Here is a 23375-nt window from a genome sequence, read left to right as displayed (position 1 = left end):
GCGCACTTCCTCTGCAGTCAGCGTAGCCCTAGACGATTGCAACTGTGGGATTTCATTGGAATGTAGGGACGCTTCTCAGCCCATGAACTACAATTGGAGCAGTCCATAGGTGAATTGATACACCTAATGCTATAATGAACTAGCTGACCAATGAGACCAGTAAAGCGGGTACTCCAAGGGCTGATCCAAAGTTTGACTGACACATCAAACAAGCAGTCGTGAAGCAGACTGATCCATTAGCAACTAATGACTGGTGGAGGAGTCTCAAAGCCCTTATCGCTATATGTGTTGTGCTCATGACATAATCTCTAGAAAACTATGTTGTCGTCCACCAAATAGATTGATGGATTTAACACGTCACTGCAATCAAAACGTAGACAACAAATGATTGGAAATCAATTGAAATGACGTTTTTACATTTTTTTAAGGTTTAATCTGTGAACACCTAGATGGATGGAAATGAGAAATATGAGTTTTGAAAAATAGTCATAATACCCTGTAATTAAGAAAACAATGGACATAAAAATGACACAATCACTGATATGATATATATCACTACTAATGATTTGATCCATGATATCACATTTGACACCATCAGTGAGAGGTTGCTCCATGCAGGAGACGTGGAAAAAAGGATGGAGCTACAGGAAAGGGAAATGAGGAAAAGCAAATTCAAGAGCCTGGCGTTTTTTACAACATGGAATATATTCTGCGTCAGTCTGTAGGTCAAAGTAAATGAAACGAAAGACGTGAATACTTGCATGAATATTTGCATGGAGACGTCTAGAAATATTTGGTGGCACAGGGCCAAAGGTATGCTCTTCATGTCGGACAAGTTTATTGCTCAGTATTATTCTTTTCAGTGATTGTCTGGTGAACGAGAGGTGTGGCTGATGTCACTTAATAAGACCTCTTCAACCATGAAGCTCTCAACAGACGGGATCTTCTCTTCCAATTGCTGTTTTGCTTCAAGGTACAAGGTAAGACAATGGGTTTACATTGACACAAGAATTGTGTAAGAGTGCCGCGGGGCTGTTTTTTTTACGGTTGATTTTCTGGTTAAACTCGTTTTCCTCGCCTGAATTCACCTTCACTTATTTTAAAGAATGTAGTCTATATTAGAGCTCCTTGAACAACACTTTTATCGACTTTCCTTTTTACAAACCTGCGGTCACATCACTATTTGCCTTTGAAAAAAAGGGAGAGCCATCAGCACTTGTCCTTATACCATAATTATTTGGGTGTGACCTTACAATGCCACAGACACAACCAGCAGACAGCGTGACAAACAACACCTAAAGCAAAGCCAAGCTGTCAAAGACCTGAAAGGAAGACGAGCCTCCAGTTCTCTTTCCTTTTGTGTTCCATGGGGCTGCCATTCATTACCAGAGTGACTGTTTATTTATTGCGCTTCTGGTGGTGGGTGCAGGAAAGCAGGGTTTTATTTACGTTACCACACTTTCTAAATCACGACGCTGGATCTGAAATTGATGTGTGTCCAACTGCTGTGAATGTGTTTGCAAAAAGTGAGTTTTTACATCAACGGCACGGATCTCATCTGACGCTGCAAATCACCAACATGCAGCTTATAATCAGAGGCCGCAAGAGACCAAAGATTTCAGAGAGGTGAGAGGGGAGTAGGGGGACGGTGTGCTCGTGCATTATAATAAACAAAGCACCACATTACTGACTTGTTACACATCATGTTCCGGTGCCATTCCTCATTACTTACCTTTTGACCCTTTAAACCTCCATATTTAACCAGCGTGTAGAAAGAAGAATAACCATAAACACACATAAAGGCAAATATCGTTAACAAAAGTGCCTTGGTGTTACAGACCCACGCTTTGTGTATCAAGGAAGAAGTGCCACCGAAGCTACAGGGAGTCAAAGAGAAGGATACTGGACTGCCACCAAGACCCCCCTAGCTGCAGAGTCCAAGTGAGCCTCATGGAGCTCAGTGAGAGGACAGGGGCCTTGGCAGGATCTGGACAGAGATCTGAGGTTGAGTGAGGCGGGGCCTAGGGTTCAACACAATAGAGAAAACATAGCACTGAGAGGGTGAGAGATTAGGAATGGGAAGTATGCATGTTCATTGACAGTAACTGGAGCATTGTAGAAAAGGCGGGAACTAAAACTCTAGAATGCTTGACGGTGACCTGTGAGTGTTGTGTCACAGAAGCTGCAATGGTTATGGAGAGAAAGAGAATGTTTAGAAGAATAAGTGTGTAATTTAGAAGGTGGCTGTTAGATCTGGGGGTCTCTAGTTGGCAGGGTAGGTACCACTGTCCAAGTAGGGACCCTTGCTTCTAGTCAGGGAAAGGGGGATACACTGTTAAGATAACCCCTGCTCATCCTCTAGGTAGCTTGGCCTGAGCAGTCTAGGCTATCAAAGGCAATGTGTAAAGTATTTGTACCAACACTCACAGTAACAGAGTGAAAACACCCCAGATTTTCTCCACACCAGTTTTAGAAAAATAAGGTATCTTTACTAAAAACTTCACAAGACCAAATACTACAGAAAAACCAACATACAATTAAAAAGATTACTTCAAAGATAGTTCAAGAGTTTGCAGAAAGTACTCCAGGATGTAAAAGTCAGTGTCCTGCACAATGCGACTCTCAATGCACAAAATGCGACACTCTCGTGCCCAACAGTACCTGTAGTTGCGATAAGGTTCCCAAAAGCTATAACAAGGAAGATGGCAAAGGCGATGCGATACTCCTGAGATCCTGGGGAGGCTTTGCAGCAGCCCTGCTTCACGCAGCAGAGGTGGATGCGCCGGCTCCGATCTGTAGGGGGAGGATGCGATGACTTTGGCTTTCGTTGCGTAGGTTTCTTGGGGCGAAGCTTCACGCACAGGTTCGATGACACTCTTCGATGTGGTGCAATGCGCGGCGTAGCGGAATGGGACTCTGCGTCGACGCACACGATGACTGGAGACTTTCACGCACCGGCAGTGGTGCGGCTCGCAAACTGGTTCTGCGACGACCCTCGCAATGTCAGGAATCTTCACGCTTCGGGACGATGCTCGATGCACTCGGCGATGCAGGGACCCTGCGTGTTGCGATGGTGCCGCAATTAAATTTTCCTCGCACTCTCGTTCTTGCGACACGCAATCGGATGATGCGTTGGGTACCAGTTACTCTTTTTCACGCTTCTGCTTCCCAGCTCCCAGACACAGCAAAACGACCTCCTGAGGCCCCAAGATTGGGCAAGCACTCCAAGGCAGGTCAGAACTCTCTCAGCAGAGTTCCAGGGGAGCTGGTGGTAAAGTCCTTTTGTTCCTGGGACTTCTTAACAGGGAGCCAGCTCTTCTCAGGCCCTTGGAGATCAGAATCAAAAGAAGGGGACACAGCAAAGTCCTTCCCCTCTCCTTGGCAGCAAAGCAAAACAGCAAGCAGGCAGTCTTCTCCTCTTCAGTCCTTTTCAGCTTTCTCCTTGGCAGAGGTTTCTTCTTAGTTCCAAAGTGATCTAAAGTTTAGGTGTCTGGGGTCCTCTTCTTATACCCCTCCAAGTCTTTGTCTCTCTGTGTTTCAGTGGGGGGATTCCCCTGCTCAAAACGGTTCCTGGGTGTGCTCTGCTCTGGAGCACCTGGTTCCTTTCAGAGTGAGGGGCAGGATCGTTAGACACTCAGCAGGAGGTGGAGCCTTCTTTGTACCAGCAGAGGCAGAGTCCTCAGCCTGGCCAGCAGGGGGTGGAGCCAGCATTGTGCTGGCAGGGGCAGCCCTATTCAAACCCAGGGACTACTCCTCCCACCCATCTAAAGCAGATCTCCCTATTCACCCTGCTGCTGACTCATCCTGGCTCCTGGAGCCACCTAGCCCATCACATGACACCAGTCAGCCAACCAGCACACAGGCACACAGGAAGGTTAAACAGGAGAATAGCTACTTTCTAAAAAGGGCTATTCTCACACAGTGAATTTAAAAACCATCTTGCTAAAAAGATGTATAATTAAATTCTGAACACAAAGATACCAAACTTGGATTTTCTATCTTGCCCTTATGGGAAGATAGGCATGTAAACAGCCTCCCCCATTCTATCCTATGGGCAAGATAGCCTCTTAGCAGTGAAAAACGAAAATGGCTGTAATTCACTACCAGGGCATGTTACACACCTCAGTACATGCCCTACCTTTCAGATACACTGCACCCAGCCCAGGGGGGTACCTAGGGCCACCATAGGGATGCCTGACATGTACAGAAAGAGAAGGATAAGGCCTGGTCAGTGGGTGCACTGGCCAGGTCGACATGGCAGTCCTGGACTGCACATAGGCACTGCAAGCAGGCCTAAGACATCATTTTAGCGCTACTCCTGTGGGTGGCACAATAAGTGCTGCAGCCCACTAGTAGCATTTGAATCACCAGCCCTGGCACACTCAGTGCACTTTACTAGGGGCTAACAGGTGAAACAAATATGCCAATCAGGGATAACCAATCAATATAACAATTTATTTTGAGGCGCCGGAAGGCAACGCTGCGCCGCGCATCGCATATGCACTTTAGCACTGATTAGCAGTGGTAAAGTGCCCAGGGTCCTATTGCCAACAACCACGGGTCAGAAAAAAATAAAGGAGGAAGAAGCAAAAAGTTTGGGGATAACCCTGCAAAAAGGGCCGTTTCCAACAGTGGCACAAGGGTTACTCTATCACAAACGTGACAGATATCCTTCCACCTTATTACAAGTGCTTTATATCCTATTGCCTTTGCAGTAAGGAACACTTTTGTGAGGGAGTACATTTGCCAAACTTTAAATACGGCCTAGAGGGCCAGATGTACGACCATTGGCAAATGCGACAAGCAAATTGCGAGTCGCAATTTGCGAGTTGTTAGAGTCGGGGATCTCTGGTTGGCGCAAGGTTGCCCTTGTGTCAAGCAGGAACCCTCTCCTCCACGTCAGGGCGCAGGATAACCCCTCGCGAATGACCCTTGCTCACCCTCTAGGTGCGTGGCGTGAGCAGCCAAGGCGATTCCTCAGGCGTTGTTGGTTAAGCACTTACAATCGCACACACAGTAAATACATCAATCCCCCCAGAAACGGACACCAGACTTGGATATATATAAAAATACGATTCTTTATGTAAAAATAAGGTATATATATCTCAACAGACTTATCACAAGACCAATAACGTTGTCGCTAGGCCACCAGGTTATACAGCAGGCAAATGTTCTTGGTTCGTAGTTTCAAATGGATACTTCGTAGTCTCTTTACTCGTAGTTCCAGTACTCACAGAGATCGGTTCCTGCGAACGGGGAAATAAGGCGTTGCGGGCCCCGAGCCCGATACTGGACTTCTTTCGTGATTAGGAGAGTCGGCACAGGTCGGTGCGACTCTCAGCTTGGGAAGTGTTCTTGGGTCCTCAATCAGCAGGTGTGGGCACGTAGGCAGGCGCGGCCAGCGACCCTTTAGCACGGCGGTGCAGGAGGGTCTCCACAGCGGGGGCGGCGCGGCCTGAGAAGTCCGGGGATAGCGAAGCGGGGTCGCAGGGCACGGTTAGTGCAGCTGGGTGACCCGGCGTAGATCACAGTCGTCGGACGGCTTCCGGCAGGAGGGGTGATAGCGCGTTCAGCGCACTCCAATGGCAGGCGGTGACAGGGATGCAGGCGGCCTGGCCCGGGAACAGAGAGCGGCTCCGGACGGAGCGGGGCTCTCACGGGTTGGAGGCAGGCGAGCTTCTGAGTGTCACGGCCCTAGGAGGGGCGATGAGGGGCGCAGTCTCTTTTCCAGCGGGATGCACACACGGCTCGAATTGGAGGACGAGCAAGAAGCACAGAGAACCCACTGTTCCTGGGGTTCAGTTCAGGGGGCAAGCTCAGATCAAGCCCTTGGAGAATGTTCAAGCACAAAGTAGCAAAGTCTTTTCAGTAAGTCTCTTCCTCTCCTCTCTCAGCAAGGCAAGCAGCAGGCCAGCTCCTCCGGCGTCTTCTTCTCCTTCTAGTCGGGCAGAGGTTCTTTGTGGTAAACAGGATTCTGATTTCTTAGGAGCCAGGCTCCTACTTTTATACCATGATTCTTTTGTTCTTTAGCGCCAGGGGGCCTAGGCCTGGCTCAGTCCAGTTCTGGAGCACTTTGTTATGGTGACTCTGCTCTTTCCTTTCAGCAGCAGGGCAGAGACATCAGCCGCCCCACAGGGGGTGGCGCCGGCTTTGTGGTGGCTGAGCACAGGTCTATTCAAGAGTCAAGGTGTACTCCTCCCACCCATCCAGGTGTAATCTCTCTACCCACCACCTGGCAGCCAACCTGTCTCTGGGGATTCCCCAACCCTGCTCCTTACTGTTGCTGGGCAGAACACACACACATACAGCAGAGGCGGACTGAGATGGTCAGGTCAGTAAATACTAACTTTCTAAAAGTAGTATTTACAAACCCAGGATATTAAAATAAACTTGACTACAAGAAGTATCTTATCATCCTGAGTTCAGGCATACTAAACTTGACACTTCTACCATGCTCTCTGAGTCCACTGGGGTCACAGCGTTGGCGTGATCCCAGCAGCCCATTCTGGCCTATGGAGAGCAGGTAGCCTTCAATAGTGAAAAACGACAAGGGCTGTAATTCACTACTAAGACATGCCACACACACCAGGGCATGTCTTACCTTATGCCTACAATGCACCCTGCCCTTGGGCCTCCCAGAGGGGTGGCTAATATGTAGGTAAGGGAAGGTTTAGGGACTGGCAAGTGGGGGCACTTGCGCAGTCAGCGCGACGGCCCCGGACCGCGCACAGGGTCTGCGGTGGCAGGCCCTAGACACACTTTACAAGGCCGCTTCCGTGGGTGGCGCAACCAGCGCTGCAAGCCCACCAGCAGCATTGGCATTCACAAGCCCTGGCACCCCTGGTGCACTCTACTGGGGACTGACAGTGAATCCAATCAACCAATCATGGACATCAATTACAGGTACACTTTACTTAGGGAGCACTTGCACTGCGGCACGGATTAGCCGTGGCGCAGTGCCCTGAGCGGACAACACCAGCAAAACAATCGAGGCACACCATCAAAAAGTGGAAGGGAAACTCACGCCAAGGTGCCAGGTCTAACACGTGTCCCCTCCAGCTGAAATGTGGGGAGAACTACCCTTGCCCAGGGGGTTCCTCGTCACTAAGGCGGAAATACCTGGACAGACCGTCAGCGTTGGCGTGATCTGTACCAGGACGGTGTTCCACCGTAAAGTCCATACCCTGTAGGGAGATGGACCACCTCAACAGCTTCGGGTTTTCACCCCTCATTTGCATCAACCATCGGAGGGGCCTGTGGTCCGTCTGAACCCGGAAGTGAGACCCAAACAAGTAGGGTCTTAGCTTCTTCAGCGCCCAGACCACAGCAAATGCTTCTCGCTCAATTGCACTCCACCTACTTTCCCGTGGAAGTAACCTCCTACTGATGAAGGCTACGGGTTGGTCCAAGCCCTCCTCAGTCATCTGTGAGAGAACAGCCCCTACACCATGCTCTGAAGCGTCTGTCTGTACTAGGAATTCCTTGGAGAAGTCAGGGGCCAAAATCACGGGCGCCGTGCACATGGCAGTCTTCAGGGTGTCGAAAGCTTTCTGACAGGTGTCAGTCCAAATCACGTTCCTGGGCTGCTTCTTGGAAGTCAGCTCTGTCAAGGGGGCAACGATCGTTCCATAGCCCTTGACAAACCTCCTGTAGTACCCAGTGAGCCCCAGGAAGGCCCTCACTGCGGTCTGCGTCTTGGGGGGTTCCCAAGCCAGGATGGTCTCAATTTTGGGTTGCAAGGGTGCCACCTTGCCACTCCCCACTTGGTGTCCCAAGTACACCACGGAACCCTGCCCGATCTGGCACTTGCTTGCCTTGATCGTGAGGCCTGCTCGGCGCAGCGCCATCAACACTTCCCAGAGGTGGCGCAGGTGTTCAGGCCAGGTGGCACTGAACACGGCGATGTCATCCAGGTAGGCGGCACTGAACGCATCCAGCCCAACCAGTACCTGGTTGACCAACCTCTGAAAGGTGGCAGGGGCATTCTTCATCCCAAATGGCATGACTCGGAACTGGAAGTGCCCATCTGGTGTAGAGAATGCGGACCTCTCTTTGGCCCCATCGGTCAAGGCGATCTGCCAGTACCCAGACGTTAAATCAAACGTACTGAGGAACCGGGCAGCCCCCAGCCGATCAATGAGCTCATCAGCTCTGGGGATGGGGTGCGCGTCAGTCTTCGTGACTGAATTGAGTCCTCTGTAGTCCACACAGAACCGGAGTTCAGGTGTGGCTCCCGGCGCAGCAGCCTTTGGGACCAAGACCACGGGGCTGGACCAAGGACTGCTGGAGGACTCAACCACCCCTAGCGCAAGCATTTTGGAGACCTCCTCCTTAATGCAAGCTCTGACCCTGTCAGTTACCCTGTAAGCCTTGTGCTTTACAGGTAAGCTGTCTCCTGTGTCCACATCATGGACGCACCAATCTGTGACTCCAGGAACCAGGGAGAATCGGTCGGAAAACTGTCCCAGCAAGTGGCGGCAGTCTTCCTGTTGTTCGGGCGTCAGGGTGGGTGAGAGGTTAACTCCATCCACTGACCCATCTTTCTCAGAGGCCACTAAGAGGTCAGGAAGAGGCTCGGTCTCCTCTTCTATTCCATCATCAGTGGCCAGCAGCATGCCCACTTCGGTCCTCTCTAAGTGGGGCTTAAGGCGGTTAACATGTAGGACCCTCAAAGGGTTCCTGGGAGTCTGCATGTCCACCAAGTAGGTGATAGGACTTTTGCGCTCCACAACCTCAAATGGACCGGTCCACTTATCCTGAAGTGCACACGGCTCCACTGGGGCCAAGACCCACACCTTTTGTCCAGGTTGAAGCTCTACCAGAGTGGCATTCCGGTCGTACCACCGCTTCATCTCCTCCTGGCTGGCTTCCAGATTTGCCTCAGCAAGTTGCCTGAAACGCCGAGTCTGGTTTCGGAAGGCCAGCATGTAACTATATACATTCTGGGGAGGTTTCCTGGGAGATTGCTCCCAGCCTTCCTTTACCAAACTCAGAGGTCCTCTTACCGGGTGACCATACAGAAGCTCAAAGGGGCTGAACCCTAGAGACTTCTGTGGCACCTCTCGGTAAGCGAAGAGCAGGCATGGCAAGAGGACGTCCCACTTACGCCTCATTGGACCGTCCAGGCCCATGATCATGCCTTTGAGGGTTCGGTTGAATCTCTCAACCAACCCATTTCCTTGGGGATGGTAAGGAGTGGTGAACTTGTAAGTTACCCCACACTCCTTCCACAGGGATTTCATATATGTGGATATGAAATTGGTCCCCCTGTCGCTCACCACCTCTAGAGGGAATCCCACTCGGGAGAAAATTCCCATCAGTGCCCGTCCCACCACGGGGGCCGTCACTGTCCTCAGAGGGATGGCTTCAGGGTACCGGGTGGCATGGTCCACCAAGACCAGGATGAACCTGTTGCCCAGGGCTGTCTTGGGGTCCAGAGGCCCCACAATGTCAATACCCACTCGTTGGAATGGCGTACCGACCACAGGGAAAGGTTGCAGAGGAGCCTTATGCTTCCCTCCGCTCTTACCACTTGCCTGGCAAGTCTGACAGGTTCTGCAGTAGGAATCGGAATTCTTGTGCATTTGGGGCCAGTAAAAGTGGGTGACAAGCCTGTCATAGGTCTTGTCCATCCCCAAATGTCCTGCTAACGGCACATCATGAGCCAGCCCCAGTAGGAAGGTTCTGAACTTCTGGGGTACCACCAGCACACGGGCTGACCCAGGTTCAGCAGCCTTAGGCTCGGAATACAGGAGGTCACTCTCCCAGTACACGTAGTGTGTTTTGGCCTGAACACCATTGGCCTGGTCTGCAGCCTGCTGCCGCATACCCACGAGAGAAGGGCATTCTTTCTGCTCCCTGCAGAATTCCTCCCTGGAGGGACCTCCTTCTTGCTGCCAATGGGTCAGCTCAGGCAGATCTCCCAGTTCGGCAATCTGTTCCCCGGTAGGCTCCAGAGCATCCCCCTCAGGGTCTACTTCCTCCTGGGCCGTGGGAACTTCGGGGGCCGGTTTCCCGCGCCTCCTGCGCCTTCTCCCTAAGGCCGGTTCCTGGACCTCTCCCTCAGGCTCCAGGACCCTCTCAACACCCCTACTGGCTGCCATGGACCGGGTGGTCACGCACGCCCAGTCGGGTAGACCCACCATCCTCAGATGCGTGGTCTTCTCCACCTTTTCCCAAGGGGAGCTCTCCAGGTCGTTCCCTAGCAGACAATCTACAGGCATGTCAGTTCTCACAGCGGCTTGTAGAGTACCAGAGACCTCCCCCCACTCAAAGGGAACTTGAGCCATTGGACAACGACTCTCTACGTTGTCAGCATTGACAACCCTACAGTAGGCATTGGGTACAATCTGCTCTTGAGACACCAGGTGTTGCCTCACCGAGGTCACGCTGGCTCCTGTATCTCTAAGAGCCTCCACCTTCCTTCCATTGATGGTCACCACTTGCCCATATTTCTTAGTGTTAGAGGGCAGGTAGGTTACAGGGACCATCTCACTGTCTCCTAGCGAGACTAGGGTCATCTGCCCGGGACCCCCACCCTCCTGGACTGCTACTTCCTCCCCAAAGTTAACACTAGCTACTTGCCGGGGTGGAGCACCAGTGGGTGCGGTCTTACCAAACAGGCGACACGTAGGATCAGAGGCAATGTGACCCGGATCACCACACTTATAACAATTGAAGGGCCCCTTTGGAACAGGTCTACCTGTCGGGGCCCCGTTCTGCTGCGGGGGTGGGGGAGGCTGAGAACCCTTCTGCTGGTTCCCTTGGGAATTACTTTGGGGGCCTTTTTGGAACCCCTTCTGTTTACCCTTGTCCCCCCCACTCTTCTGCTGGGGACCCTGCCCACCCTTGGCGGAGTCTCCCACTTGACCCTTGTGGACCCTGGTGCTGAGCCAGCGGTCCGCCTCCTCAGCAAGCTTCCTCGGGTTGGACAGCTTGCTATCAATCAGGTGCTGGCGTAGCTCAGGAAAACATTGACTGGACAAGTGCTCCCATGCAATTAAATCAAGCAGCCCTTGATAATCATTCGCTTTGCTACCCTTCACCCAACCATCCAGCGCTCTGCAGAAAAAGGTCACATATTCTTCATACGTACTCTCAGGGATCTTCTTCGTCTCCCTGAACCGCTGTCTATATAGCTCCGGAGTTAACCCATACCTGGTCATTAAAGCTTCCTTCATATGGGGGTATGAGGTTTGGAGATCTAAGGGTAAATCTAACAGTGTGTCACGCCCTTCAGCAAGGAACCTTCCCCACAACCCCGCTCCCCAGTCTTTCTCAGGGACCCGGTGTGAGGACATGGCCACCTCGTAGGCCCTAAACCACTGCCCTATGTCATCCTTTCTGAAATACTCCTTTACTACATCTTTGGGGATGTACACCTTGGACTCTACCTGCGCTGGTGGAGTGCTGCCACCAGAAGGAGCGGTGTCCAAACTTTTCGCCTTCAGCTCCAACTCCTTCAATCTGATATCATGATCCATTTGGCGTTGTTGTGCCTCCAGGGCCAACTTCTGCTTTTCCATTTCCATTTGTCCGGCCAACTTTGCCATCTCCATTGCATGCGCCCTGTCGGCTGCCCTGTCTGCCAGCTCCTCTGGCGACCGGACTCTGCTGGGCTCCTCAAGGTTGTCGGGTGGAACGATGTCCCCCGCATTCCGTAGGTCTCGTGACTCCTTCCAGGCTCTCAACGCCTTGGTGTACTGGGGCTTCCTCTTGCATCCAGCATGGGGGACTCTGAATTGTACACTGTAGCCTTTCAATTGCTCCATCGTGTAGCCTTCCAGTCTCTCCCAATCCACCTCATCGATTCCAGCAATCACAGAGAGTGCTCTCCCAGCGGAGTGTGAGCCAGGCATGGTTGCAGTAATGGCAGATGTCTCAACAAAGTTCAACAATTACAAATCTGTGGCTGCGTTATTTGGTCTGCTCTCACTATCTGGTGATTAATAATTCACTGTATGCAAATTACAAGTGCAAATCCGAAATCCCAGCCGCTGCCAACAATGTTAGAGTCGGGGATCTCTGGTTGGCGCAAGGTTGCCCTTGTGTCAAGCAGGAACCCTCTCCTCCACGTCAGGGCGCAGGATAACCCCTCGCGAATGACCCTTGCTCACCCTCTAGGTGCGTGGCGTGAGCAGCCAAGGCGATTCCTCAGGCGTTGTTGGTTAAGCACTTACAATCGCACACACAGTAAATACATCAATCCCCCCAGAAACGGACACCAGACTTGGATATATATAAAAATACGATTCTTTATGTAAAAATAAGGTATATATATCTCAACAGACTTATCACAAGACCAATAACGTTGTCGCTAGGCCACCAGGTTATACAGCAGGCAAATGTTCTTGGTTCGTAGTTTCAAATGGATACTTCGTAGTCTCTTTACTCGTAGTTCCAGTACTCACAGAGATCGGTTCCTGCGAACGGGGAAATAAGGCGTTGCGGGCCCCGAGCCCGATACTGGACTTCTTTCGTGATTAGGAGAGTCGGCACAGGTCGGTGCGACTCTCAGCTTGGGAAGTGTTCTTGGGTCCTCAATCAGCAGGTGTGGGCACGTAGGCAGGCGCGGCCAGCGACCCTTTAGCACGGCGGTGCAGGAGGGTCTCCACAGCGGGGGCGGCGCGGCCTGAGAAGTCCGGGGATAGCGAAGCGGGGTCGCAGGGCACGGTTAGTGCAGCTGGGTGACCCGGCGTAGATCACAGTCGTCGGACGGCTTCCGGCAGGAGGGGTGATAGCGCGTTCAGCGCACTCCAATGGCAGGCGGTGACAGGGATGCAGGCGGCCTGGCCCGGGAACAGAGAGCGGCTCCGGACGGAGCGGGGCTCTCACGGGTTGGAGGCAGGCGAGCTTCTGAGTGTCACGGCCCTAGGAGGGGCGATGAGGGGCGCAGTCTCTTTTCCAGCGGGATGCACACACGGCTCGAATTGGAGGACGAGCAAGAAGCACAGAGAACCCACTGTTCCTGGGGTTCAGTTCAGGGGGCAAGCTCAGATCAAGCCCTTGGAGAATGTTCAAGCACAAAGTAGCAAAGTCTTTTCAGTAAGTCTCTTCCTCTCCTCTCTCAGCAAGGCAAGCAGCAGGCCAGCTCCTCCGGCGTCTTCTTCTCCTTCTAGTCGGGCAGAGGTTCTTTGTGGTAAACAGGATTCTGATTTCTTAGGAGCCAGGCTCCTACTTTTATACCATGATTCTTTTGTTCTTTAGCGCCAGGGGGCCTAGGCCTGGCTCAGTCCAGTTCTGGAGCACTTTGTTATGGTGACTCTGCTCTTTCCTTTCAGCAGCAGGGCAGAGACATCAGCCGCCCCACAGGGGGTGGCGCCGGCTTTGTGGTGGCTGAGCACAGGTCTATTCAAGAGTCAAGGTGTACTCCTCCCACCCATCCAGGTGTAATCTCTCTACCCACCACCTGGCAGCCAACCTGTCTCTGGGGATTCCCCAACCCTGCTCCTTACTGTTGCTGGGCAGAACACACACACATACAGCAGAGGCGGACTGAGATGGTCAGGTCAGTAAATACTAACTTTCTAAAAGTAGTATTTACAAACCCAGGATATTAAAATAAACTTGACTACAAGAAGTATCTTATCATCCTGAGTTCAGGCATACTAAACTTGACACTTCTACCATGCTCTCTGAGTCCACTGGGGTCACAGCGTTGGCGTGATCCCAGCAGCCCATTCTGGCCTATGGAGAGCAGGTAGCCTTCAATAGTGAAAAACGACAAGGGCTGTAATTCACTACTAAGACATGCCACACACACCAGGGCATGTCTTACCTTATGCCTACAATGCACCCTGCCCTTGGGCCTCCCAGAGGGGTGGCTAATATGTAGGTAAGGGAAGGTTTAGGGACTGGCAAGTGGGGGCACTTGCGCAGTCAGCGCGACGGCCCCGGACCGCGCACAGGGTCTGCGGTGGCAGGCCCTAGACACACTTTACAAGGCCGCTTCCGTGGGTGGCGCAACCAGCGCTGCAAGCCCACCAGCAGCATTGGCATTCACAAGCCCTGGCACCCCTGGTGCACTCTACTGGGGACTGACAGTGAATCCAATCAACCAATCATGGACATCAATTACAGGTACACTTTACTTAGGGAGCACTTGCACTGCGGCACGGATTAGCCGTGGCGCAGTGCCCTGAGCGGACAACACCAGCAAAACAATCGAGGCACACCATCAAAAAGTGGAAGGGAAACTCACGCCAAGGTGCCAGGTCTAACACGAGTCACAAATGTGAATGTTAAACAGTGTCTGGGACACTGTTTGCGATTCCCAAATGGGTCACAAATTGCATGCCTCATGCAAATTAATGAAACTGTCGCTATTTGCAAACCCATTGGGAATGGTGGGCACTCCCAGGGATGGTGGCCTGCTGGGGTCAGCAGACCTCCATGTCTGGGACTGCTTTTAAATTAACAGTTTTATGTTGAAATGCAGCCCGGTTTCCTTAAAGGAAAACGGGATGTGTTAAAAAACAAAGCATTTGAGACCTCGTGTACATACTTTAGTATATACTTATTATATACTTATATGTACTTATATGTGTATGTACTTTTGTAGGCTCTGGAGATCATCCCTGCTTCCGTTTAGGGACTTTTTTTCTGTTCAACTGGCTTTATTTAACTGTCTGGATTGAAAACGACCAGCAGAGGTCAGTAAAATACCAGAATCACTTTAGCATTCTCTAGATTCCAGTCCATAGAAATTGTCTTCCATGAGCACCCGTAGACAATAATATATTTGTAAAATCTTGTATTTTCATTGATATGATCACCGAAGGCCCTGATTTTATATTAAAAACTTTGGAATATACCATTTCCAGTTGAAAGGCAATATTTCTCTCCATGTGTTCACATACCTGGCATGTCACGCAGTTTGGTGCTTACTTTCCCTCCATGTTAAAGAACAGTAGATGTTTGAGCACCCAAGCTAATGTGCTGCATAGCTAAATTTACTGTTCCCCTTGTAATGATTGCGCTGATGCTAGCTGGATTTAAATGCGTCTTTATTCATACAATACTTTCCCTCAACTGGCACGCACTCGTGCTGCCCCTCCCCATCCGCCTACGGCCAATGCCTGTCCCGGAAGTCCGGGACATGAATAGGCATGGCGACATCTTAGCCTTTTGTAAATTGGCATGTACCTTAAGTCATTATTCTTTAAAGTTCTTCAATAAGTCGAACTGGCCTTCGAGTAGTCCTCTGGGTCTGGTGAGGAGGATGTTGTTCTCTAGATTCATCTGCGTTAGTTACACAAAGGCGTTCTTCAAGTTTGTCCATTCCTGGATCTGAGGTGTCTGTGTCTCTGTCCGTTTCGTCTTCTCAACTGTAAACTGCTGGATTACACTTCTTGAAGTGTGATATGTTTCTTGTGATTCTCTTTGTTGCAGAAGTGGCTGTGATCATGGTTCCTTTCTTCTTTATTACTTGTAACGGGTGGGCATGAAATCGGCTATCCGCTTTAGTTTTCTGTTCCTGCTTTACTGGGACCCAATCTCCTTCGTGGATATTTGATCAAGGGATGGGAAACAGACCCGCTCTCTCATTGCTTTCTTTGTAGCTATGACACCTCTGTGGCCTTCATGGGCTAAATTAACAGTCCCTTGATGTAGTTGGTGGGGAATGACGATCCTCCTGTCTCTCAGTAGTAGTCCATCCGCACTGATTGTGAGGTCATCCTTGACGTGTTTGAAGGATGACAGTTCATGCATGTTGATAGCAGTGGTATTTTGGGAAGTCTCCAGATGTCTCCATGAGTCTGCTCGAATGTGTTGCATGACGTCTTGGATTGCTACATCCTTGGCAGTGGCGACTATAATGGCATCTAGTGGGACAGCAGGTGGGTGCGCTTGGTCAATAACGAAGTGAAGGTATTCTTCGGCTACCGAAGTGCGTCTCTGTGCGTCACAGTATTTGAGGATGGCGTGAGATGTAGTCTGCTGGGTTCTCTGCCTTTCCTGGTTTGTGAATAATGGTGTAAGTGTAATTCTGCAAGTGGATCCCCCATCTCTGGATCCTTGGAGGCATCTTTGCTTGAGGGTTGTCTAAAAATGTAATCAAGGCCTGGTGGTCAGTAATAAGTGTGAAGTGCTTCCCATAGACGAACAGATGAAAATGCTCACATGCCCACACGACGGCCAGACTTTCTTTCTCCGGTTGCGAGTACGCCTTCTCACTGTCAGTGAGGCTGCGGCTGGCATAGGCTATGATGTGACGCTGGTCCCTGTCATCATCGTACTGGGCAAGAATGACGCCAAGACCTACGGGGCTAGCGTCAACGGTGACTTCCGTTTTCCGTTTGGGATTGAAGTAGGCCAAGTGTGCGGCAGAGCTCACAGCACCCTTGATCTTGTTGAACGCATGATCACATGCCTTGGACCAGTGGAATGGTTGGTCTTGTCTCATTAGCTCTCGCAGTGGATAGCTGATGGTGGCATAGTCTTTAATGTATCTGGCACAATAGCTGGCCATGCGCAGGAATGACCGGATGTCACTAACATCGCGAGGTTGCGGGGTGTCAGCGAGTGTTGAGACTTTGTCAGGGTCATGTCTCATGCTGTCTTCAGAGAAGATGTGTCCGTAGAATTTGAGAGTTGACTTGTGGAATTCACACTTGTCTCTGTTGAGTGTGAGGTTGGCATTGAGAAGGGCATGGCACACGTGGTCTAGGGCTTTGTCATGGAATTCGCGTTTCGTACCAAATACGAGTATGTCATCACTGTAGTTGAATGAGTTAGGAATATGATGGATCACTTGCCGAACGGCTTCTTGGAAGGCGTGTGTATCTCAAGAGTCCTTGATGAGTGGTAAACGTGGTAATATATCTCGACTTCTCATGGAGTTTGAGATGGTGGTATCCTTTGTTGAGGTCTAATTTTGAAAAGACTGTCGCTCCATTCAGGTGAGTAATCATGTCCCTGATATGGGGTCCAGGATGTCTCTCCCGCTCTATGGCCGTATTCGGGGCACGCTTGTCTACTCACAGGCGCATCTTGTTTTCATGACCTCGTTTGGGGACCACTGCCACCGGAGACACCCATGGAGTGGGTCCAGAAGACCGTTCTATGATGTCTGCTCTCAGCAGGTCTTGGAGCTCATCATCGACAGCTTGTTGGAGGTGGAACAGTACTTTCCTGTGGTGTTGGGCAACTGGCATTATTTGCTCATTGATGTGGAGTTTGACTTTGACGTTTGCCAGTTTTCCTAGGACTGACGACAGCTTCGGGAATTTGTTGATCATGTCAGGTGAGTCGTCCACTTTAAATAAGATCTCTACTAACCTTAGCCGTTCCGCTGTGAGTAGGCTGAGTAGACAGTCAGCAGCTTCAGGGCCTCCTATGACGTGGATTTGGGCCTGAATTATCCTGTCCTTGTAAGTAAGTGTTGTGGGAAAACGTCCAAGACATGGCAATGCCTCTTTGGACATCCATGTGTAGACGCGTACTGCGGCCAGTTCCAGCTTCGGTTTCGGGCACATCTTTGCATATTCCGTTGTGCAGATGTAGTTCAGTGATGCTCCCGTGTCCAGGACAAACTTGGCGAAATAATTTCCCATTCGAATGTCTAATCTGGGGTATTTCTTCAACCGGTTTGGGTCTGCCACCATGCATACATACTCGTCACTGTCTTGTGATATGGGGGTGAGTGCGGACGATTCTCTTTATGACGACCGGTGAGATCGGTATGAAGCTTGAGACTGGGTGCTAGACCTGGATGAGCTGGTTGAACGGTCTCTTCTTTCGTGCACTGCCCTCACGTGGTGGCGTGTCCTGACGCTTCGTCTGACCAATCTTGTTTCTTTGCGCCGTGTTTGGCACATAGCTTCAAAGTGATTGTCTCTCCCGCACCTGTGGCATTGTTGTTCTAGGGCTGGCAGGTGCCGGTGTGTGGATATTCCAGGCCGCAGCAGTAGCAGTGTGGTGGTTGTTTCTTGGTTTTACTGGTTCTGGCCTCACCACAAGACGAACTTGTGAGTTTGTCAGGTCTCTGATGATCTGGCCGACGCTTTGTATCTGTCTGGGATTGAACTCGGACGGCTTGTTCTCGCTTGTCTGTTTTCCCGGCTTCCATTGTCTTAGTGTGCTCTTCAGCCTGATCATTTATGCGAGTAAGTTCTTCAATGTCATAAAGCGAGTAGTGTTTTTTGAGTAGTCGACGTTGCAGTGACTCTGACTGGCATCCTTTGATAATGCGTAAGCGAAGCGCATCTTCTCTATTGAAGTTGTCAAAGTCGCAGTAGCGTGCCAGGCGCTTTAGTCGTAAAATGAAGTCGCCCATAGATTCATCGCGTTCTTGGGACGCAAGGTTGAAGGTGTAGCGTTCGTAATCTAGGTTACGTTTGTGGAGAAATTTCCTGTTCAGAGCGTCCTTCACATATGCATAGGATGCAGCGTTTGCTGGGGGCAATTCTTTGATTATTTGTCCAATGTCTTTGCCCACTAAGTTTCTCAGTGCTATAAGTTGAGGGGCAGGGTCGTCTACTCTTGAACCTTTCATGAAGTCTTCAAAATCTTCCAGCCAGCTCTTCCACTTGGGGCCCATGCTGTTTCCTGAAGTCAGTATTACAGGTTCAGGGGGAAGCAGGAACGATACACCCATTAGTAGGGGCCCGTGTGGCAATGGCAGCGCAATTGGAGCTGGTCCTGGTGGTGCGTTTTGCGTGGAGTCATGCCGGGTGGACATGGTGATGTATTGCTACTTCCACTGTCCCTCCTGATGCTTCCCACAGCGCTTGCACAGCCCCAAATCTCCTTTTGGAGGGTTCAGGGTGCTTTTCTTGTCCTTGCCTGACCTCACAATGGCCGCCGGACTGGTGCTAATGTCTTCCTATGGGGACCTTAAAATGGACGCCAGGCATGATGCTTGTATGCCAGTTCAAACGTGTGGAAAACTGGTGTTCTTACCCCAGCGCTGTATTTTCAGCTCTTTCAGGGACTTGCCTCTCTGGGTGTCCTCGTGGGGGCTGTAGAGTGAGCAGATCAGCAGTGTTTAATTACTCGGCCAGATAATATGCCTCTCTTTGGCTGGACGCTGCTCGCTGCTCTCGTGTTTAGCTGAGGGAGGTGTCCTCGCATCCCACCCTCGTCGCCATGTTTACTGTTTCCCTTGTAATGATTGCACCGACGCTAGCTGGATTTAAATGCGTCTTAATTCATACAATACTTTCCCTCAACTGGTGCGCACTCGCGCCACCACTCCCCATCCGCCTATGGCCAATGCCTGCTCCCGGAAGTCCGGGATATGATCAGGCATGGGGATGCGACACTAAATACATATAAGGTCCCAAAGGCGAGACCAATTGCATTGCAAATGCTTGTTTAACGGCAGGTAGTGGTCCCTGGGACCACTGCCTGCTCTGAAAAAATGTTTGTGCATCCATTCACAAAGGGGAAGTGGTCCCCTGGAGACCCCTTCCAGTTTGCAAATGGTTTACCATTCTCTTGAAGAGGGTGGTAAACTGCAAGTGGTTTGCCACCGCAATTGTGGTCTCAAAACATTCTTACATAGGGGTCACACTCGCTTTATGAAGGGACGCCCTCGGAGCGCCCTTTCCTAATAGCGAGTCGCTAACCCTATTTTGTGAGTTGCTATTTAATTAGCGACTCACAAAATAGGGTTAGTACATGGGCCACAGGTTTTTTGCATGAGCAAACGGGTCTAAAAGCCATTTGTGCATGCAAAAATCTGTCGTACATCTGGCCCTTAAACTACTAACCATTTGCTGAAAACTCTCCCCTAATGGATCATTTCATAGAATTTCTGTGGTGTAGCCAGCATAGGCAAGTGATTGAATTTCAAATAAACTATTATAATTTTTGCCCACTAATGTTCTAGATTTGGTCTTCTGCAAAGAGGAATACTGACTTATATACTGACCTAGTTTTGGGCAGAATGTCCACTGAGCTCTGACATCCTGCCATTTGTCAACTTTGCAGTTTGTGTCACCCCTGATTTTAGATACACAGCTGCAGGCCTCTTTCCCTAAGCCCATGAGAAAGGCTAATGGTGACCTTCTTGTTCAAATCCATCCAAAACCCATGTAACCTCTTACTCTGGGGCCTGCCCAAAAATCAGACCTCATCTGGAGATGACAGAGTAGAAAAAATCACCTGAAGAATTTGGGAAACTGTGTATGGAGTGCTTTTATTTTTTGATTTGCTGACGTATCATTTGTTTAGAAAAGGTTTTCATATTTTGCAACTATTTTAGAGATGGTATAAACATTTTACCTTGGAAATGTATTTGCAATGTTTCCCTTTAAACTAGTGTGGTGGCAGTCTCCTGTAATGTGTGCTGCCTAGGCAATGTATTGGTGATTGCAGAAGCACCTGTTATTATTATATTGTTACACTGTGTCCTGGGAAAAGTATGTGGATGGGCAAAGAGCTCCGTCATATTGAATGTAAACTGTTTTTATGAGGCAAATCAAAGGCCCCTTCCCATGTTCCATTGTATATTTCCTGAACTTTCCTGTCATTTTGATGCAAGTATTATATTCCCCACTTCCCCTGTCACAAGACATTTAGCATCCTCAAGGCTGGCCCTGCCCCAGTAAATCTTCCATTAGTCTGGCTGGTTTGCATTTTACTTCACTTTGCTTCCTACCCCTCCCACACCTCCCCTATTACCCCCCCCCCCTTCAAAATGTACTCGGTGTTCTCCTCCCCGCCTGCTAAGTCTGTGACTCAACCCAAAAGCTGGTGTCCCTGCTAACATATCATGCTCCCCTCTCTCTCCCTGGGCACGTTTTGTTACTCGCCCATATTGAGAACTATCAACATTAAAACCTGCGCAATATGGAATTATGAGCCACTTTACATCTACAATAATTTCCCGCCATTTAAAATTTCCAGTGTTTTAGCATCTACACCAATGAGTACTATTTTGTATATAAGATACTGACAGTGAGTATAGTATGTATTTTGACTCTTTGTTGCTCCTCTTTTCAGAAGATAACCAAACATGCAGGAAGTTGTTGGCAAAATAATTCTGCTCTGTGCGATGTTCTCATACAGCGCAGGTAAGGTGTTTTTATTATTAACACAGCAGCATTTTCATTACTTTTTTAGACGTGGTAAAAGCTGTATTCATTGCAAGGTATTCTTTGAATTGAATGTCCTATTGCACACAATACAAACGGATGTGTTAAGGGAGAGGAGGACCAAACGTAAGGTACAGAGACAACATAAAAAGTTTATTGAGAGAGTCCTAAGGACTTCTTGAAAAGGACATGGGAAGAGGAAAAGAGAGACTTGGTTTAGATAAAAATTTAATTACCATCAAGGTAGCTGCAGAGGATCACAAGCTGCAGGAGTTACTGTAAGCACTCTGGGAAGGACTGACATGCCTACGAAGAATGTCAGTACAACAGCAAGGTTTGCTTAAAACTACGATGTTTAGCCTTATTAGAGATATATTTTCAAATCAAACCAATAAATCTCGACATTTCTGAGTTTTCTTGGCATACACATAACTTTACAATGTAGTTCTTTTAATATAGGATAATATTGAAGTTGACTTTCTGTCTGTCTCTGTACTGCAAAAAGCAGCTGACCAGTTTAACTGGAGTGTTGGTAGGACTGTGAGCTTTATACAGATGTGTATATCTTTCGCTCAAAGTGGCAAGTTAGACTTTAAGCTTCATCAAGGCATGTGCATTTGTAGCATTTCTAGTGCTACTTAATCTTGAAAGCAAAAAAATAGACGTTACTCAGTTTCAACCTTCCAATCTGCGGCTTCATACTTTCATGTGTCAGGATGTTGCTTGTTGTTCATATGTTTGCTTGCATGTCTTCAGATGAACGCAATATGCCAGCCCTGAGTCACACAGGTAAACGTACACTTTTGTGTAAGTTTACCATTGTTTTGGAATTCACCAACTACGGGCCTCATGTAGTATGATTTGGTGCAGGGCAGCGCCGCAAGGCTTTTTGCTGCGCTTCCCTATGTCAAATCAAAAGGGCAGTAATGCACCGTATTTACAAAATACAGGGTATTCCTGTCCTTTCAACTGGCGCACAATTTAATGTCTAGCTCCAATGCAGGCACCCTTGCCCCATGGTGCAAGGGTGTATGCATGGTTGGGAGGATTGTTTTTGTGCAAATAGGGACACATTCCTACACAAAATGGAAGCGTTTTCCTCTTTGTATGTGTGCTGCAGAATGCAGCACACATGGAAAGAAAAAAACAAGGAGAAATAAACATATTTCTCCTCGTTCTATCTGCCCTGGGGAGGCGCACAGTTTTGATGCATTCCCAGGTTTACATTTCCTTGTAACACGCAACACCCATTGAACACCCATGGCTCGCAAGGATGTCCTTGGAGGCCAACTACCCCTCCTGCTGCCTCCAGTAAGTCCCACACAGCGGGATCGCTAAGAGGTCTTCGGAGATGATGCCCTTTTTTCTCCACCACTCTGCAAACACCCCTGCTGACGCACCACTGGTTTGTTGGAATAAGTCCCATTTACTACTAAGGGACCTTGGGGGCGAAGAAGCCCTCCTATTACCCCCTGTAAGTCTACCACAGCGGGTTTCCTGAGAGCTGGTCGGAGGCCCAGCCGCCTTTCTCCACCACTCTGCAAACGCAACTTCTATTTAAAAAACCATAGCAATCCACGAAAAAAACAAAGGTTACAGGGACGTTATAGTTTGAAATTAGCATTTTAAAAAACCTTAGAGATTCACTGAAAAAAACAAAGGTTACAGAGACGCTATAGTTAGGCTCAGGTTTCTATCGAAAAAATGTAAATGCAGCAGTTATAGTTAGCTTATTTAACTGTAACTTGCCCCCCAGTAATGCACTGCTTATGACCTCACATAATACATCACTCGTGACTAACCCTGGGCGGACAACTACGCTATGCTCGCAAAGTTTGCGTAGTTTGTGCTACTTCACGCTACGCGAATTGCAAGTAGCACAGTGCAAAATCGCATAGTTGGCATTTTTTGCTCGCTCGCGGTCCTCAAAGTCAACTTGGCAACCGCAAGCGAGCAAAATGACATCCCAGCAAGACTTTTTCCTCATTCGTGATCAGCAACATCAAGTTGCCGATCGCGAGCGTGGAAAATTAACCTCCCGGCGAGATTCTCAACGCGGGGAGGTCAGGTTACTCATTGCGAGTGGTCATGTATGCTTGCGACCGCTCGCGATGAGAAACTTCCAGTTCGCGTTGAGAAAGCGGCCGCTCAAGTAAAAACCTACTCGAGCGGCAGAAAATGACAGCTCGCACTGTGCAAGATGCCATTTTCAATGATTGCACAGTGCTGACAAGCATCCGGCACTGTGAAAATCATCACGACGAGCGTACTACGCAGTTCGCGTAGTGTTACGCGTATCTCGCGTAGTGTGAAGTGCACTTCGCGTAGCTACGC

The 23375-nt window shown here is 49.6% G+C and overlaps 1 protein-coding gene across 1 annotated transcript in view; it reads left to right on the top strand.

Moving 5' to 3' along the window:
* The first annotated feature begins 841 nt into the window (after window positions 1-841).
* LOC146831269 (uncharacterized) overlaps window positions 842-23375 on the top strand; it is a 53992-nt gene continuing 31458 nt past the window's right edge. Inside the window, exons 1-2 of the mRNA XM_085604128.1 lie at window positions 842-980; window positions 20950-21020. The gene's annotated coding sequence lies outside the window, so the exon portion shown is untranslated. The remainder of the gene's footprint in view (window positions 981-20949; window positions 21021-23375) is intronic.

This window comes from Triturus cristatus, chromosome 5_1 (genome assembly GCF_964204655.1).
Source record: "Triturus cristatus chromosome 5_1, aTriCri1.1, whole genome shotgun sequence".
Taxonomy (NCBI): Eukaryota; Metazoa; Chordata; class Amphibia; order Caudata; family Salamandridae; genus Triturus; species Triturus cristatus.
This window is presented reverse-complemented; position numbering and strand designations above follow the sequence as displayed.